Here is a 19,316-nt window from a genome sequence, read left to right on the forward strand (position 1 = left end):
TCGAGGGTAATAACATTCAATCTGGATAATAACACAAAATAAATTATAAGGCTAGAGAAATGTATCGACAAATATTCCAACAACACGCAACACCCGAACATGACGGAAGATAAACGAGGAGAATCGATCTCCAAGAGAAAACGCGACTCGTCGACTGATACAGATTATTTATGCTTTTCACCACTGGAACTGGTAAGTGTGGAAAGCGACCTGTTGAAGTCGATAAATGAGAAACTGGGCATACTAGAGTTGGTGAGTAAATATGTAAAAGAGTTGAAGGCGAGTCTTGAAATGAGTGACGGAAAAGCTGCGATAATGGAGAGCGATACAAAAAAACTAAAAGGGGCAGTCACTAGGATGGAAACGGTCGTTAAGGAACTTAAAAAGGAGAACAACTTTCTGAGAGAAGCCTTACTAGACATACAAACTAGATTGATGAGAGAAAATCTAGTACTTATGGGTATCCAGGAAAAATAGGGAGAGATTACAGAAAAACTTGTGAAGGACTTCTTTCTTACAGCGCTTCAAATTCCACTCGAGGCTGTCGACAAAATCCAACTCGAACGTGTACACCGTTTCGGACAAAGAGGACAGAGATATGAGCATCCAATCGTTGCCAAATTTGCTTTTTTTTAAGGATAAAGTAACGGTTAAAAGGTAAAAGACTTGCTGGCACGAAAATAGGCATGAATGTGTGTTGCTCTTGTTGTCGATAAACTGTATATTGACAACCAAATGTTCCACGACACAAAGACTACTCCATGGCTATTCTGAAAGTTCTAATAGAGGAGTCGAATAATAGAACACCCAATAGCCATGGTAGGGATTGTAATAATAAAACACATTTATAGTATTTTATAAAGGGATAAGACGGTATTACAAGAAAAGATAACAAGCAAAAGAATACATCTTCAAATACAACTAAATTAGAACACAAGTACTCAATCAACATAGTGGAGATAAAAACATAGCAAACAGAAGACATAGAAGGCACAGTATGTGTGGATGGAAGGTGTGGTGTGCAATTTTTGTGTTTGAATAAGTGTGGCGTTAAGTGAGTAAGAGGAAATGGTTGCATATCCCACAACCAACGTGTGTCTGTGAGCAGGGGTTGGGAGAGAGCTTTCAATTTTGTGCAGATGAAGGATATACATTTTAAAATATAGTATACATCTAATATATTTTTGGATTGTCCTATCATTATGGAACGATCCCCAACCCTATATCCTAGACACCCACCTGAGCGACCCATACACCAAAGAGAAGTCCCCATCTGTTTTATGGACCTGCTGTGAGTTGCCTATATGCAGCCAAAACAGAAAAATAAATGCGGTCAGAGACCTACTTGAGCAGCACTGCCCCCTCAAGATTCTGAGCCTGCCTGGCAGGGTTGGTCCTACAAAGCCAGAGCCCCCTGATGGGAGAGCATAATATACAAGGAAATTCTCAAAGCTGCTAATGAGAACCTTGACGACCTTGTACATAACCGGTGGGGATTCCGGTGGGGTACGCCCACCCAGGTAGTGGCAGTGCTGGCAACACTGGCTGCAGTAACCCATGGGGAGGGGGTCACACTCGGACAATCAGAGAGGGGGCTTATCATTGTGGCACAAAATAATCAAAGGTCTGACTGCACGGAGATGCTTGGGAAAAATGGTTACAACGGGGGACCAGAGTGTTTGTGTCTCAGGGAAGAGGGTGGATCTGATCTCCATCACCTAGGACTTGACATAGATTAAATAGATTAATCAAATCTCACATTGTTGTAAATTTTTTCTCAATCTTGCATGCTTTCTCAAACAGCTGTAACTGTATATGCATTCGTATATGCATTCGTAAATCAGGTCCTTTCTTGAGTTGGGCTCTGGGATGTAACAACCGTTGAGCATCTGATTTTATGGTTCATTGTGGAGGAAAGGGGTTGAGTATGTGCGTGTGTGTTTATCCAACATCTGTTGCAAGGGGGTAAGGATGCTAGGGAGAATATAGGATGAACCACAATAATTGTTTGGTAAGATAATAATTGCTTGTAAAAAATGTAATGTAATACAATGGCAATCCGGGTTATAGATTAAAATCCTACGCATGAACTGCCAACATTATTATGCATATTAATTGATAATGATGGAAAATAAGATATGCAAGATATTTGAATAGATATATATTTTTAAATAGCTATATATATATATATATATATATATATATATATATATATATATACAGTGGGGGAAAAAAGTATTTAGTCAGCCACCAATTGTGCAAGTTCTCCCACTTAAAAAGATGAGAGAGGCCTGTAATTTTCATCATAGGTACACAAATGAGAAAAAAAATCCAGAAAATCACATTGTAGGATTTTTTATGAATTTATTTGCAAATTATGGTGGAAAATAAGTATTTGGTCAATAACAAAAGTTTCTCAATACTTTGTTATATACCCTTTGTTGGCAATGACACAGGTCAAACGTTTTCTGTAAGTCTTCACAAGGTTTTCACACACTGTTGCGACCGGGAGACTCATGGGCGGCGCACAATTGGCCCAGCGTCGTCCAGGGTAGGGGAGGGAATGGCCGGCAGGGATGTAGCTCAGTTGATAGAGCATGGCGTTTGCAACGCCAGGGTTGTGGGTTCGATTCCCACGGGGGGCCAGTATAAAAAAATAATGTATTCACTAACTGTAAGTCGCTCTGGATAAGAGCGTCTGCTAAATGACTAAAATGTATACAGTGGGGGAAAAAAGTATTTAGTCAGCCACCAATTGTGCAAGTTCTCCCACTTAAAAATATGAGAGAGGCCTGTCATTTTCATCATAGGTACACGTCAACTATGACAGACAAATTGAGAATTTTTTTCTCCAGAAAATCACATTGTAGGATTTTTAATGAATTTATTTGCAAATTATGGTGGAAAATAAGTATTTGGTCACCTACAAACAAGCAAGATTTCTGGCTCTCACAGACCTGTAACTTCTTCTTTAAGAGGCTCCTCTGTACTCCACTCGTTACCTGTATTAATGGCACCTGTTTGAACTTGTTATCAGTATAAAAGACACCTGTCCACAACCTCAAACAGTCACACTCCAAACTCCACTATGGCCAAGACCAAAGAGCTGTCAAAGGACACCAGAAACAAAATTGTAGACCTGCACCAGGCTGGGAAGACTGAATCTGCAATAGGTAAGCAGCTTGGTTTGAAGAAATCAACTGTGGGAGCAATTATTAGGAAATGGAAGACATACAAGACCACTGATAATCTCCCTCGATCTGGGGCTCCACGCAAGATCTCACCCCGTGGGGTCAAAATGATCACAAGAACGGTGAGCAAAAATCCCAGAACCACACGGGGGGACCTAGTGAATGACCTGCAGAGAGCTGGGACCAAAGTAACAAAGCCTACCATCAGTAACACACTACGCCGCCAGGGACTCAAATTCTGCAGTGCCAGACGTGTCCCCCTGCTTAAGCCAGTACATGTCCAGGCCCGTCTGAAGTTTGCTAGAGTGCATTTGGATGATCCAGAAGAGGATTGGGAGAAAGTCAGATGAAACCAAAATATAACATTTTGGTAAAAACTCAACTAGTCGTGTTTGGAGGACAAAGAATGCTGAGTTGCATCCAAAGAACACCATACTTACTGTGAAGCATGGGGGTGGAAACATCATGCTTTGGGGCTGTTTTTCTGCAAAGGGACCAGGACGACTGATCCGTGTAAAGGAAAGAATGAATCGTGAGATTTTGAGTGAAAACCTCCTTCCATCAGCAAGGGCATTAAAGATGAAACGTGGCTGGGTCTTTCAGCATGACAATGATCCCAAACACACCGCCCGGGCAATGAAGGAGTGGCTTCGTAAGAAGCATTTCAAGGTCCTGGAGTGGCCTAACCAGTCTCCAGATCCCAACCCCATAGAAAATCTTTGGAGGGAGTTGAAAGTCTGTGTTGCCCAGCGACAGCCCCAAAACATCACTGCTCTAGAGGAGATCTGCATGGAGGAATGGGCCAAAATACCAGCAACAGTGTGTGAAAACCTTGTGAAGACTTACAGAAAACGTTTGACCTGTGTCATTGCCAACAAAGGGTATATAACAAAGTTTTGAGAAACTTTTGTTATTGACCAAATACTTATTTTCCACCATCATTTGCAAATAAATTCATTGAAAATCCTACAATGTGATTTTCTGGAAATTTTTTCCTCATTTTTTCTGTCATAGTTGACGTGTACCTATGATGAAAATTACAGGCCTCTCTCATCTTTTTAAGTGGGAGAACTTGCACAATTGGTGGCTGACTAAATACTTTTTTTCCCCACTGTATGTAATGTAAAAATGTTGGCCCATTCCTCCATGCAGATCTCCTCTAGAGCAGTAATGTTTTGGGGCTGTCGCTGGGCAACACGGACATTCAACTCCCTCCAAAGATTTTCTATGGGGTTGAGATCTGGAGACTGGCTAGGCCACTCCAGGACCTTGAAATGCTTCTTACGAAGCCACTCCTTCGTTGCCCGGGCGGTGTGTTTGGGATCATTGTCATGCTGAAAGACCCAGCCACGTTTCATCTTCAATGCCCTTGCTGATGGAAGGAGGTTTCACTCAAAATCTCACGATACATGGCCCCATTCATTCTTTCCTTTACACGGATCAGTCGTCCTGGTCCCTTTGCAGAAAAAACAGCCCCAAAGCATGATGTTTCCACCCCCATGATTCACAGTAGGTATGGTGTTCTTTGGATGCAACTCAGCATTCTTTGTCCTCCAAACACGACGAGTTGAGTTTTTACCAAAAAGTTATATTTTGATTTCATCTGACCATATGACATTCTCCCAATCCTCTTCTGGATCATCCAAATGCACTCTAGCAAACATCAGACGGGCCTGGACATGTATTGGCTTAAGCAGGGGGACACGTCTTGTACTGCAGGATTTGAGTCCCTGGCGGCGTAGTGTGTTACTGATGGTAGGCTTTGTTACTTTGGTCCCAGCTCTCTGCAGGTCATTCACTAGGTCCCCCTGTGTGGTTCTGGGATTTTTGCTCACCGTTCTTGTGATCCTTTTGACCCCACGGGGTGAGATCTTGCGTGGAGCCCCAGATCGAGGGAGATTATCAGTGGTCTTGTATGTCTTCCATTTCCTAACAATTGCTCCCACAGTTGATTTCTTCAAACCAAGCTGCTTACCTATTGCAGATTCAGTCTTCCCAACCTGGTGCAGGTCTACAATTTTGTTTCTGGTGTCCTTTGACAGCTCTTTGGTCTTGGCCATAGTGGAGTTTGGAGTGTGACTGTTTGAGGTTGTGGACAGGTGTCTTTTATACTGATAACAAGTTCAAACAGGTGCCATTAATACAGGTAACGAGTGGAGGACAGAGGAGCCTCTTAAAGAAGAAGTTACAGGTCTGTGAGAGCCAGAAATCTTGCTTGTTTGTAGGTGACCAAATACTTATTTTCCACCATAATTTGCAAATAAATTCATTAAAAATCCTACAATGTGATTTTCTGGATTTTTTTTTGCTCAATTTGTCTGTCATAGTTGACGTGTACCTATGATGAAAACTACAGGCCTCTCTCATCTTTTTAAGTGGGAGAACTTGCACAATTGGTGGCTGACTAAATACTTTTTTTCCCCACTGTATATTGAGGTGAGAGCATTGGAAATGCTTTTGGCGGTTGACCTGCTTCTGTTTTGTGGGTGGCACTGTGTGCTGTTTTCAATGGATGGGTCCTGGCCTCTCGGGGCCCTAGGGATCCGGAGGGACGGGGGTGGTATGCCGATCACTAGGATGACGGCCCAACTTGGGATGGGGAGGGTCTTTAGCGGGGGAATTAGTGGAGAACAATTGGAGGGTTACTTAGTAGGAATATACTTCTCCCATGGGCTCCCAAATAAACTCAAAAGAGGAGAATATATTAATTAACAGTAATTTCGATCCGAATGTGCAAATTGTCCAAACAGATACGCAAGGTAGATGGATTATTTTAAATATGTTTTTGGACCATAAACAGATATGGCTCATTAACAGATATGGCTTTTTTCCCCCACTGTATAATACATTATCAACCCTGCAAGCAATACAATACTCTATTATTATGGTGGGAGATTATAATACCTTTTTAAATAGCTCAATGGACTGTAAAGGAAATCACACTACTAACAATAACCCTCATGCGCTTAAGGAAATTGTGAATGTCATGGATACATTAGAACTAGTAGATATATGGAGGCTTAAATATGTTTAATCTTCAACATAGGAATGCTACCAAAAATAATTTACTGAAACTGGTTCCATTTACATTACATTTTCATCATTTAGCAGACGCTCTTATCCAGAGCGACTTACAAATTGGTGCATTCACCTTATGATAACAAGTGGGACAACCACTTTACAATATGTTTTTTTTTTCTCTCTTTGGGGTGGGGTAAGGGGGGGGGTAGAAGGATTACTTTATCCTATCCCAGGTATTCCTTAAAGAGGTGGGGTTTCAAGTGTCTCTACGGAAGGTGGTGAGTGACTCTGCTGTCCTGGCGTCGTGAGGGAGCTTGTTCCACCATTGGGGTGCCAGAGCAGCGAACAGTTTTGACTGGGCTGAGCGGGAACTGTGCTTCCGCAGAGGTAGGGGGGCCAGCAGGCCAGAGGTGGATGAACGCAATGCCCTCGTTTGGGTGTAGGGACTGATCAGAGCCTGAAGGTACAGAGGTGCCGTTCCCCTCACAGCTCCGTAGGCAAGCACCATGGTCTTGTAGCAGATGCGAGCTTCAACTGGAAGCCAGTGGAGTGTGCGGAGGAGCGGGGTGACGTGAGAGAACTTGGGAAGGTTGAACACCAGACGGGCTGCGGCGTTCTGGATGAGTTGTAGGGGTTTAATGGCACAGGCAGGGAGCCCAGCCAACAGCGAGTTGCAGTAATCCAGACGGGGAGATGACAAGTGCCTGGATTAGGACCTGTGCCGCTTCCTGTGTAAGGCAGGGTCGTACTCTGCGAATGTTGTAGAGCATGAACCTACAGGATTGGGTCACCGCCTTGATGTTAGCGGAGAACGACAGGGTGTTGTCCAGGGTCACGCCAAGGCTCTTTGCACTCTGGGAGGAGGACACAACGGAGTTGTCAACCGTGATGGCGAGATCATGGAACGGGCAGTCCTTCCCCGGGAGGAAGAGCAGCTCCGTCTTGCCGAGGTTCAGCTTGAGGTGGTGATCCGTCATCCACACTAATATGTCTGCCAGAGAAGCGATTCGCCACCTGGTTATCAGAAGGGGGAAAGGAGAAGATTAATTGTGTGTCGTCTGCGTAGCAATGATAGGAGAGGCCATGTGAGGATATGACAGAGCCAAGTGACTTGGTGTATAGCGAGAATAGAAGAGGGCCTAGAACTGAGCCCTGGGGGACACCAGTGGTGAGAGCACGTGGTGCGGAGACAGATTCTCACCACGCCACCTGGTAGGAGCGACCTGTCAGGTAGGACGCAATCCAAGAGTGAGCCGCGCCGGAGATGCCCAACTCGGAGAGGGTGGAGAGGAGGATCTGATGGTTCACAGTATCAAAGGCAGCAGATAGGTCTAGAAGGACGAGAGCAGAGGAGAGAGAGTTAGCTTTAGCAGTGCAGAGAGCCTCCTTGACACAGAGAAGAGCAGTCTCAGTTGAATGACCTGTCTTGACGGAGTCACCCATGATTCACCAAATTATATTTTGAAGGAGGAAGCAAAGTACTTTAAGCATATGTTTTCGTTTCAGTCACCTCCATCTCCTCTAACTAAAGCTAATTGTAGAGATCTTTTTTCTATTGATAATGTAAAATTAACAGCCATACAGAAAGACTCATGTAAAGGTGAAATTACAGAGGAGGAACTTCTGGATGCAATTAAAGACTTTAAGTCCGGGAAAACTCCAGGGTTGGATGGCATACCAGTCGAGGTATACCAAACCTTTTTTGATATACTCAGATGACCATTATTAGCATGTTTTAACCACTCCTATGTAAATGGTAGATTATCAGACACTCAAGAAGAAGGTCTGATTGCATTATTACTGAAACAGGATACAAGTGGAAAATATAAAGATCCAGTCCATTAAAAAAATTGGAGGCTTCAGTGTTGTGAAGCATAAATTCTAGCTAAATGTATAGCGCATAGAATTAAAAAGGTATTGTCAGACATTAATCATTCTAATCAGACAGGTTTTTACATGGAAGATACATTGGAGATAATATAAGGCAAGTACTGGAAACAATAGAACACTATGAAAAATCTGGGAAACCAGGCCTGCTATTCATAGCAGACTTCAAAAAGGCATTTGATAAAGTACGACTGGGGTTTATATATAAATGCCTGGAGCATTTCAATTTTGGAGAATCTCTTATAAAATGGGTTAAAATCATGTATAGTAACCCTATGTGTAGAATAGTAAATAACGGCTATTTCTCAGAAAGTTTTAAACTGTCAAGAGGAGTGAAACAAGGTTGTCCACTATTGGCATATTTATTTACTATGGCCATCGAGATGTTATCTATTAAAATCAGATCCAACAATAATAGCAAGGGATTAGAAATCCAGGGTTTAAAAACAAAGGTGTCATTGTACGCTGATGATTCATGTTTTCTTTTAAATCCACAACTTGAATCCCTCCACAGCCTCATAGAGGATCTAGAGACATTTTCTAACCTCTCTGGATTACAACCAAATTATGATAAATGTACTATATTACGTATTGGATCACTAGAAAATACAATTTTTACATTACCATGTAGTTTACCAATGGTCTGATGGTGATGTGGATATACTCACAATACATATCCCAAATGAAATATATGATCTCACTCCAATACATTTTAATAGAAAGTTAGCAAAAATAGATAAGATTTTGCTACCATGGAAAGGTAAATACCTGTCAATTTGTGGAAAAATCAGCCTGATTAACTCTTTAGTATTATCCCAGTTGACCTATTTGCTTATGGTCTTGCCTATGCCTAGCGAACAGTTTTTTAAATTATATGAGAAAAAAATATTCCATTTTATTTGGAACGGCAAACCAGACAAAATTAAAAGGGCCTATTTATATAATGAATATGAAATCGGAGGACAGAAATTATTAAATATTAATGCATTAGAACTATCACTAAAAGCTTCAGTCGTACAAAAGTTATACTTAAATCCGAACTGGTTCTCTAGCAAATTAGTAAGATTCTCTCACCCAATGTTCAAGAATGGCCTTTTTCCCTTTATTCAGATCACAACCTCTCACTATCAGTTATTTGAAAAGGAAATCATCTCCCAAATATCACTGTTTCTAAAACAAGCCATAGAAAGTTGGTTGCAATTTCAATTTAATCCTCCAGAAACGACAGAACAAATAATGCAACAAATATTGTGGTTAAACTCAAATATACTAATTGATTAAAAAAAGGTATAATCTTCGTAAATGATATCATCGGTAGGACTGGTGGAGTTATGTCGCACATGCAGCTAACAAAAACATATGGAAATGTCTGCTCTACCCAAAATTACAGCCAAATAATTGCTGCATTACCGCAAAAATGGAAGAGGAAAGTGGAGGGGGGAAAGAGTAAGGAACTTGTCTTTCGGCCTTGCATTAAAGAACATAATTGGTTAAAGAAAACTGTGATAAATAAGAAAGTATACCAGTTTCATTTAAGGACCGACGGATTGACAGCCGTCCCATATAGATTGCAAAATAGTTGGGAAGAGATTTTTGACGTACCGATCCCATGGCATAGTGTTTATGAACTGATACGCAAAACGACGCCGGATTCAAAGCTTAGAAGTTTTCAATTTAAATTATTATATAAAATTCTTGCTACCAATAAAATGTTATTTATATGGGGGATACAATCTTCCCAGCTCTGCAGATTTTGCTGCGAAGAGACAGAATCATTAGATCGTTTGTTTTGGTACTGTCCATTTGTAGCTTGTTTTTGGACACAGGTCCAGGAATGGCTAAAGGATTGCAATATTTACCTGGAGCTAACCCTGCAGATAGCATTATTGGGTGATCTGAAAAGTCATAGTCAATCGATCAATAATATAATAATACTTTTAGCAAAAATGTTTATTTTCAATTTACAATTTGTAGAAACGGTTCAGAACTTTTGTAAAACATCACAGTACAGTTGAAAAATTTATGGCAAATAGAAATCCAATATGGATGGTGTTAAGAGATAGATGGGTGGTGTTGAATGGAGTTGAAGGATGGGACTAATAACAACTAACAACTAATAACAATAAGATAACTAATCATGTAAGCATACTGTGTCCATAATAAGTATATAGGTTATAGGTTGAGAGCTTTTGTGAAAGAGCACAGATAGAAAGATATGGCATATAGAAGCAAACCGGATGGACATCATGAAAATGATCGGAGAGGTTGAGGGTAGAGGAAGTTCAGGAGTAAAAACAAACAAAATGTAATTATTGTAAAATTGACTGTGTCCATACAATTTATATAGTATGTATAAGCTGGAAGTAGAGGCCTAAGCATTGTTGTTCACTAGTTTATTCCAATTAGGGAAGGGGTGGTGGGGTTGGAAAGTAATAAAGGGAAATATATATTTTTTACAAAAAGACACCGACAACCATAAGCTACCGTCAAACACAAAATGTTTATTATGAACACACAGTAAAGGTTTGGGAAAAGGGGCTGAGCAGGACCCAAGGAATGAAACAATAATGTAAAAAAAAACTAAACTGATCTTGCCTGCCTCAAGAACCGCTAAGCTACTGCTAACCATACAAAAATACAGTGGGTGGTCCGCTCAGGTCTAACTAGTGTTTTTAGACAATGTTTTTTCTACGGGTAATGTATGCCCAAGGGCAACTTGCTAAATCCCCCTTTTCCCAGGAACAAATGAGTGAGTACACAAAAAACAGGACACCACAGTATCCATACTCCCAAACGAAAAGAGTCTGTCAGCAAACACAACTGACTGGCTTTTAAAACAATGGGATGTGTGATGTGAGTGAAAAACCAGAAACAGGTGGTGCAATGCAGAGGAATGTCCACTGATTGGTCCACCTCAGCAATCAGCAGACGAACGGATGTCGGACAGGTGGGACACCCCAACGATCACCAATCAGGAAAACAAGGGACACCTGTGATTAGGGCAGAAGGAGAGAAAAAAACAAATACACATACAGGATACCTGTATCCGTAACACTCCCACCCTTAAAAGAGCAAACCTACAAGGGTTTGCATCTCATGTACTATCCCTACACACAAAACAAATTTAAAGAGCAAAAGCATCTTCACGGGATAGAAAATAAATCCTAGATCTCTAAACACGAGACTGGCGTTTTCTATCAGGAGTCTGTATCACGTAATCAGTTTCACTTAGTTTATTTTCAATTACATAAGGACCAGAGAAACGTGCTGACAATGACGCTCCTGGCACAGGCAACAATACAAGAACTTGGTCACCCGGCTGCAGCGAACGAGAAACAGCCTGGTTGTCATAGTGCCGTTTCATACGTCTCTGTGAGGAAGACAGCGCTTTCTTTACTAGAGCACAGGCACCATGTAGGCGCTCACAAAAGCGACTAACGTAGTCCAACACATTTTATTTCTCACACAAACTGATCCTTAAGGTCTTTCATAGGTCCTCTCACGGTGTGTCCAAACACCAGTTCAGCTGGGCTGTACCCTAAGGATTCCTGTACCGTCTCACGGACAGCAAACAAACCTTGAGGAACTCCCTCATCCCAATCCTTCTCAGATTCCAAGCAATATTTACGGAGCATAGACTTCAGTGTCTGATGCCAACGTTCAAGCGCACCCTGAGACTCTGGGTGATATGCGCTTGACACGGTGTGTAACTGACAAGGATTTTAACACTTGTTTGAAAAGCTTAGAAAGGAAATTCGTACCCTGATCAGTTTGTACCACCTTAGGTAACCCAAAAGTTGAGAAGAATTTGATCAAAGCTTTACTCACCACCGGAGCAGTAATCCTTCACAGAGGAATGGCCTCTGGGTACCTGGTGGCCACACACATAATCGTCAACAGAAACTGGTTACCAGATTTTGTCTTTGGTAATGGTCCAACACAATCAACCAACACATGTTCGAATGGTTCACCTATGGCAGGTATGGGACAAAGAGGCGCGGGAGGAATAACCTGGTTCGGTTTCCCAGTTACTTGACAGGTGTGGCATGTCCGACAGAACTGAGCCACATCTTGTTTTAAACCAGGCCAAAAGAAATGTCGCAAAACCCGATCATAAGTCTTGGTGACTCCCAGATGTCCGGACCACTGGTGATCATGAGCGAGGGATAAAACATTTTGTCGAAAGGCTGTAGGAATCACTATTTGGTAAACAGCATTCCAATCTCCGCCAGCGTCAACATGGGATGTCCATTTACGTATGAGGAGATTACCATCAATGAAGTATGCCATGTTTTTCTTCCTTAGCTCCTCCACTGAGACAACACTAGAAAAACATTTAGCCAGGCTAATGTCAACCTTCTGGTTAGCGATCAGCTGCTCACGAGTGACTGGTAACTTTATTGCCTCAGCAACAAGTTCCACATACTTCTTCCTTTCCCTGGGCTGTTGGTCAGACTGCACCAGCTTACCAGAGGTAGCACCCAAGCTATCCTCTGGGTCACACACTCTGAATAGAATAGTGTTCGACAAATCTATCACGTCACCCACTGACAGCACAAGCGGGGAACACATATGGATAACCCTGTGCCAGCTCCTCGGAGAGAGACTGGTCACTTTTATCCAATACCTCCAATACGGGGATCACCTTTCCTCCGGCAATATCGTTGCCCATTATAAATGTCACACCTTTTACTGGCAACAACCGGACGCTGAGACGCTTCGTCATCTGATATGGAAACAAACCCCTCAAAAATGAACGGTTCATAACTGCGATCTGGGACTGGGACTTTCAAACCACCTTTACCCTGAGGCATCTGTTTTGATTCTGGTCTTACAACCGTACGAATCAGCCCAACACTCGTTGGCAGCCTGGCGTGCAGAGGCATCCCCTGTTTGCGTTTTAGCAGAAAGCAATCATTCTTCTTGAGCCACTCCTTTGTTGCCTTGGCCGTGTGTTTTGGGTCATTGTCATGCTGGAATACCCATTCCACTACCCATTTTCAATGCCCTGGCTGAGGGAAGGAGGTTCTCACCCAAGATTTGACGGTACATGGCCCCGTCCATTGTCCCTTTGATGCAGTGAAGTTGTCCTGTCCCCTTAGCAGAAAAACATCCCCAAAGCATAATGTTTCCACCTCCATGTTTGACAGTGGGGATGGTGTTCTTGGGGTCATAGGCAGCATTCCTTCTCCTCCAAACACGGTGAGTTGAGTTGATGCCAAAGAGCTCGATTTTGGTCTCATCTGACCACAACACTTTCACCCAGTTCTCCTCTGGATCATTCAGATGTTCATTGGCAAACTTCAGACGGGCCTGTATATGTGCTTTCTTGAGCAGGGGGACCTTGCGGGCGCTGCAGGATTTCAGTCCTTCACGGCGTAGTGTGTTACCAATTGTTTTCTTGGTGACTATGGTCCCAGCTGCCTTGAGATCATTGACAAGATCCTCCCGTGTAGTTCTGGGCTGATTCCTCACCGTTCTCATGATCATTGCAACTCCACGAGGTGAGATCTTGCATGGAGCCCCAGGCCGAGGGAGATTGACAGTTATTTTGTGTTTCTTCCATTTGCGAATAATCGCACCAACTGTTGTCACCTTCTCACCAAGCTGCTTGGCGATGGTCTTGTAGCCCATTCCAGCCTTGTGTAGTTCTACAATCTTGTCACTGATATCCTTGGAGAGCTCTTTGGTCTTGGCCATGGTGGAGAGTTTGGAATCTGATTGTTTTATTGCTTCTGTGGACAGGTGTCTTTTATACAGGTAACAAGCTGAGATTAGGAGCACTCCCTTTAAGAGTGTGCTCCTAATCTCAGCTCGTTAGCTGTATAAAAGACACCTGGGAGCCAAAAATCTTTCTGATTGAGAGGGGGTCAAATACTTATTTCCCTCATTAAAATGCAAATCAATTTATAACATTTTTGACATGCGTTTTTCTAGATTTTTGTTGTTGTTGTTCTGTCTCTCACTGTTCAAATAAACCTACCATTAAAATTATAGACTGATCATTTCTTCGTCAGTGGGCAAACGTACAAATATACAAAAATACTTTTTTCCCTCACTGTAAACACTTGCCCCCCAATCCCCCCTTTCACAAAGCATGTAAACATCGGACTATAAATTGTGCCTTCCTGTATTATACTTATGCAAAAAAAAAGTATTATATTCTACTGAGCCATTTACTTTGTTTGTATTCTTATCTTTTATTATTTCACACCAGTAGAATATGGTGGTGGATCTTTGATGTTATTATGGTGGTGGATCTTTGGGGCTATTTTGCTTCCACTGGTCCTGGGGCCCTGGTTAAGGTCAACGGCATCATTAACTTTACAAAGTAGGCCTATCAGGACCTTTTAACCAAAAACCTGGTTGCCTCTGCCAGGAGGCTGACACTTGGCCACAATTGGATCTTCCAGCAAGACAATAATCCCAAGCACTAATTAAAATCCACTAAGAAATTGTTAATTGACCACAAAATCAACATTTTGCAATGGGTATCTCAGTCTCTGGACATCATTGAACCCCATTGAAAACCTGTGGTTTGAATTGAAGAGGGCAGTCCATAAGAGCACATGAAGAATATCAAGGATCTGGAAATATTCTGTATGGAGGAATTGTTTAAGATCCCTCCCAACGTGTTCTACAATCTCATAAAACTTTTAAGAAAAAGGCTCAGTGACGTTATCCTCACAAGGGTGCTAGAGTATTGAAAACAGGGGTGCCAATCATTTTGACCCCTATCTTTTGTAGAATTTGTTTTTATTACTTGTTAAACAAAATCTATTTCTCTAAGCAATTGTATTAGTATATATTTTTTTGTATACAGTATAGCTCAGTATTTGTATTATTTATCCTGAACAAAAATATAAACGCAAGAGTTGTTGGTCCCATGTTTCATGAGCTGAAATAAAAGATCCTAGAAATGTTCCATACACACAAAAAGCTTATTTCTCTCACATTTTGTGTAGACATTTGTTAACATCCCTGTTAGTGAGCATTTCTCCTTTGCCAAAATCATCCATCTACCTGAACTGGTGTGGCATATCAAGAATCTGATTAAACAGCACGATCATTACATAGGTGTCCCCTTGTGCTGGGGACAATAAAAGGCCACTCTAAAATATGCTGTTTTTTATTATTTTTTAAGCACAATGCCACAGATGTCTCAAGTTTTGAGGGAGCGTGCAATTGGCATGCTGACTGCAGGATTGCCCACCACAGCTGTTGCCAGAGAATTGAATGTTCATTTCTCTACCCTAAGCCACCTCCAAAGTCATTTTAGTGAATTTGGCAGTACGTCCAACCGGTCTCACAACCGCAGACCACATTTAACCACGCAAGCCCAGGACCTCCACATCCGGCTTCTTCGTCTGAGACCAGCCACCCGGGCAGCTGATGAAACTGCATTCAGGTCAAGACCGAATAATTTCTGCACAAACTGTCAGAAATTTCTCAGGGAAGCTCATCTGCGTGCTCACAGTCCTCACCAGGGTCTTGACCTGACTGCAGTTTGACATCGTGACCTGACTGCAGTTCGACGTCGTAACCGACTTCAGAGGACAAATGCTCACCTTCGATGGCCACTGACACGCTGGAGAAGTGTGCTTTTCACGGATGAACCCCGGTTTCAACTGTACCGGGCAGATGACAGACACTGGCGTCGTCTTTACGTCTGTTATTCAGCATTTTTGTTTCTCTTTCTGCTATAGTTGACCTAGTATTTTATATTAGACGTACCTCACGCATCCAGTTTTTCATTTGTATCTCACCCACCAACATTTTTTTTACATTTTGTATTATTTGTGCTGGTCTAATTCCTATAATGGAAAAGCAGAATAAGCTGTGCGCTCTTGGATAGTAATAATAGCTCATATGGTGCTCTTCAATGTCCCAGGTTTGTGGCATTGATGAATAAATAATTTAATCTTTACTTGAAGTCAGACCTTGTTTCATATACACTCTTGAGTGTTTCATTGCAATATAATAGATCATTTTTTCATTGTCATACCTTTGCTGTCTCCTGCTTCTTTGGCCTGCTACACATCTTTCCAGCTGCCATCGTGAAAATTGGTTCAACCTGAGGTGAAATGTACCACGAGACCGTGGTGTGATACACAGCACAACGCACCGCCCACCTGTTGTGTTTGACCTTTCAATCTACACTATATATACAAAAGTTTGTGGACATCCCTTCAAATTAGTGGATTTGGCTATTTCAGCCACACCCGTTGCTGACAGGTGTATAAAATCGAGCACACAGCCATGCAATCTCCATAGACAAACATTGGCAGTAGAATGGCCTTCCCGAAGAGCTCAGTGACTTTCAACATGGTACCGTCATAGGATGCCACCTTTCCAACAAGTCAGTTCGTCAAATTGCTACCCTGCTAGAGCTGCCCCGGTCAATTGTAAGTGCTTTTATTGTGAAGTGGAAAAGTCTAGGATCAACAATGACTCAGCTGCGAAGTGGTAGGCCAAACGCACAGCTCTGCAAAGAGCTGTTTATGATGATGGCATATTCAATGAACTGATGAAAACTAACCAAGCGCCTACAGAAGTTGTCTACATAATTAAAGGAGCTTAAAATCAAGAAATTCAACCAAGACAAAAAAGACAAGACCCAGGACAAAGTCTACTTCTGGAGAAACCCTGACAAGAGAAGTCCTGCTCCTCCTCTCCATGACAGACGCAGGAGGGAGGACGCTAACTTCTATCCACTCCCGTCTGACCAACGCTCTACAACTAGCGCCTCATCCGCTTCCAGTGCCAGTTTTTTATCCAACGATACTGGGCCGACGGAAGCGCGGAGGTGGCCGCGGTCACGCGTACGGACGATATGCCGTACACGACCGGGTAAGAAGAAATGACTACCAGAGGCAGAGGGGACACAGAACCCACAGGACTGAGTGTCTTTAATTTATCAAGCAAGATATTGAGTCCTGCCCATGTTTCCTTGCTTAATAAAGGGTTATATTTTGTCCCTACAACTCAGTGCAACGATTTTGATGTTAAGCTAGACATGTTTAAGTTTTTTAGAAACATCCGTTTAAGGGAATACTTTAGCTCCCCTAATCATGATATTTCAACTGAACATGTAGGTGGCTCACCTGCACATACTCCGACTCCTTTTAGAAGTAAGAGTTATTTTGTACCTCCAGCCAATCGCAATCACTCTATTGAGACATATTGCAGACTCGTTGAAAAAGATGTTGGTAATCTCCTTAAGAACAAACATGAGTACATATCTTTTCAAAATTTACCCAAGGATGAAAAATAAGCTTTGCTTGATTTACAATCCGATACGTGAGTTCTTACCCGCCCTGCTGATAAGGGTGGGTCGGTTGTACTCATGGATAGATAGGACAGTTTATGTAAATGAGTGTCACAGACAACTGCTTGACAACACCTTTTACAAGAAACTCAGAAGAGACCCCACTTCCCAATTTCAGAACACTATCTTTACTGTCCTAGATGGGTATTTAAGTTCTGGTCAAATCACCACGATTTTTTTGCTATTCAACACCCTAAAATTGCCACTTTCTATACTTTGCCGAAATTACACAAGAATGTTACAAAACCTCCAGGGCGCCCTATTGTAGCGGACATTTATGCAGTAACAGCCCCTTTATCAACCTTTGTATTAGACCTCTCGCAGAACAGCTCCCCTCCTTTGTAAAGGACACCAGCAGTATGATCTATATTATTGAATCTCTTGATCCTCTCCCTGATAATACCTTGCTAGTTACTTTTGATGTTGAGTCGTTATATACGAATATTCCACACGAGGGCGGTATTGAAGCCATGGAACATTTTCTTCTGCAACGTGACCCAAATGAACTACATTTACATTTTAGTCATTTAGCAGACGCTCTTATCCAGAGCGATTTACAGTTTAGTGAGTGCATTCATTATTTTTTGTCTATATTTTTTTTCATACTGGCCCCCCGTGGGAATCGAACCCACAACCCTGGCGTTGCAAACGCCATGCTCTACCAACTGAGATACATCCCTGCCGGCCATTCCCTCCCCTACCCTGGACGACGCTGGGCCAATTGTGCGCCGTCGCATGGGTCTCCCGGATTCGAACCAGTATCTCTAGTGGCACAGCTAGCACTGCGATGCAGTGCCTTAGACCACTGCGCCACTACCTTCCAGTGCATGCATTATAACATTGGCTGAAATAGTACTCACACACAACTACTTAATATTTCTAAATTATTTCTTTATTCAGACGAAGGGTACTGCTATGGTATCCCCTATGGCTCCTAACTATGCTAATTTGTATGTGGGTTACATTGAGAAACAGTCCATTTTCAATCCTCTCAAAAATGTTTTCTTGCCCAACATTATTATTTGGAAACGGTACATTGGTTATATTTTTGTTCTATGGAGGGGTGATTTAAAACAGCTCCAGGCATTCCATGCTTTTCTTAACTCGGTTGTTCTGAGCACCTGAGATGTACTATGCACTCGGACACACGTCAAATCAGTTTCCTTAATCTTCTGATTTTGTGAGGATAATGTTCTATACACTGATCTTTACAGGAAATCTACTGATCGTAACAGTTTGTTGAGGGCTGATAGTTGTCACCAGCTTCCCTTGAAAAACAGTTTGCCCTACAGCCAATTCTGTCGAATCAAAATAATTTGTAAAAAACAATCAGATTTCGATCGAAATATGGCTGCGACGCAAAGAAAATTCAAGGAGCGGGGGTACAAAAATTGTCAGATTAATACTGCCATTGAGAAAATTCAAAACAAATCGAGACTTGACCTCTTTCAGGGACAGTCTCGCAAAAAGAAGCATTCTTGCGTTCTAACTACACGCTATTCAAAGTGCTCTGAACAAATTAAGGGAATCGTTCACAAACATTGGCACATTCTAAGATCCGATGACAGTATTGGGTAATGTGTTTTCGGACCCTCCATTGGTTGTATTCTCGCGGGGCAGAAACCTCAAAGATCAGTTGGTCAACTCGGATTTACCAACCCTAAATATCCCTCCACCGGATGGGGAAACTACAAGTGTAATGGCTGCTCAATGCATTGGCACTTACAAATGTAGATCCTTTAAACACCCCCAAACAGCAAAACAGATCCCAATCAAAGGTGTTATTACGTGCTCCACTAAGGTAGTTATTTATCTTATAACTTGTCCTTGTGGTAAACATTATGTGGGTAAAACAAAGCGCGAATTAAAAGTACGAATCTCGGAGCATC

The sequence above is a fragment of the Coregonus clupeaformis genome, chromosome 14 (genome assembly GCF_020615455.1).
Source record: "Coregonus clupeaformis isolate EN_2021a chromosome 14, ASM2061545v1, whole genome shotgun sequence".
Taxonomy (NCBI): domain Eukaryota; kingdom Metazoa; phylum Chordata; class Actinopteri; order Salmoniformes; family Salmonidae; genus Coregonus; species Coregonus clupeaformis.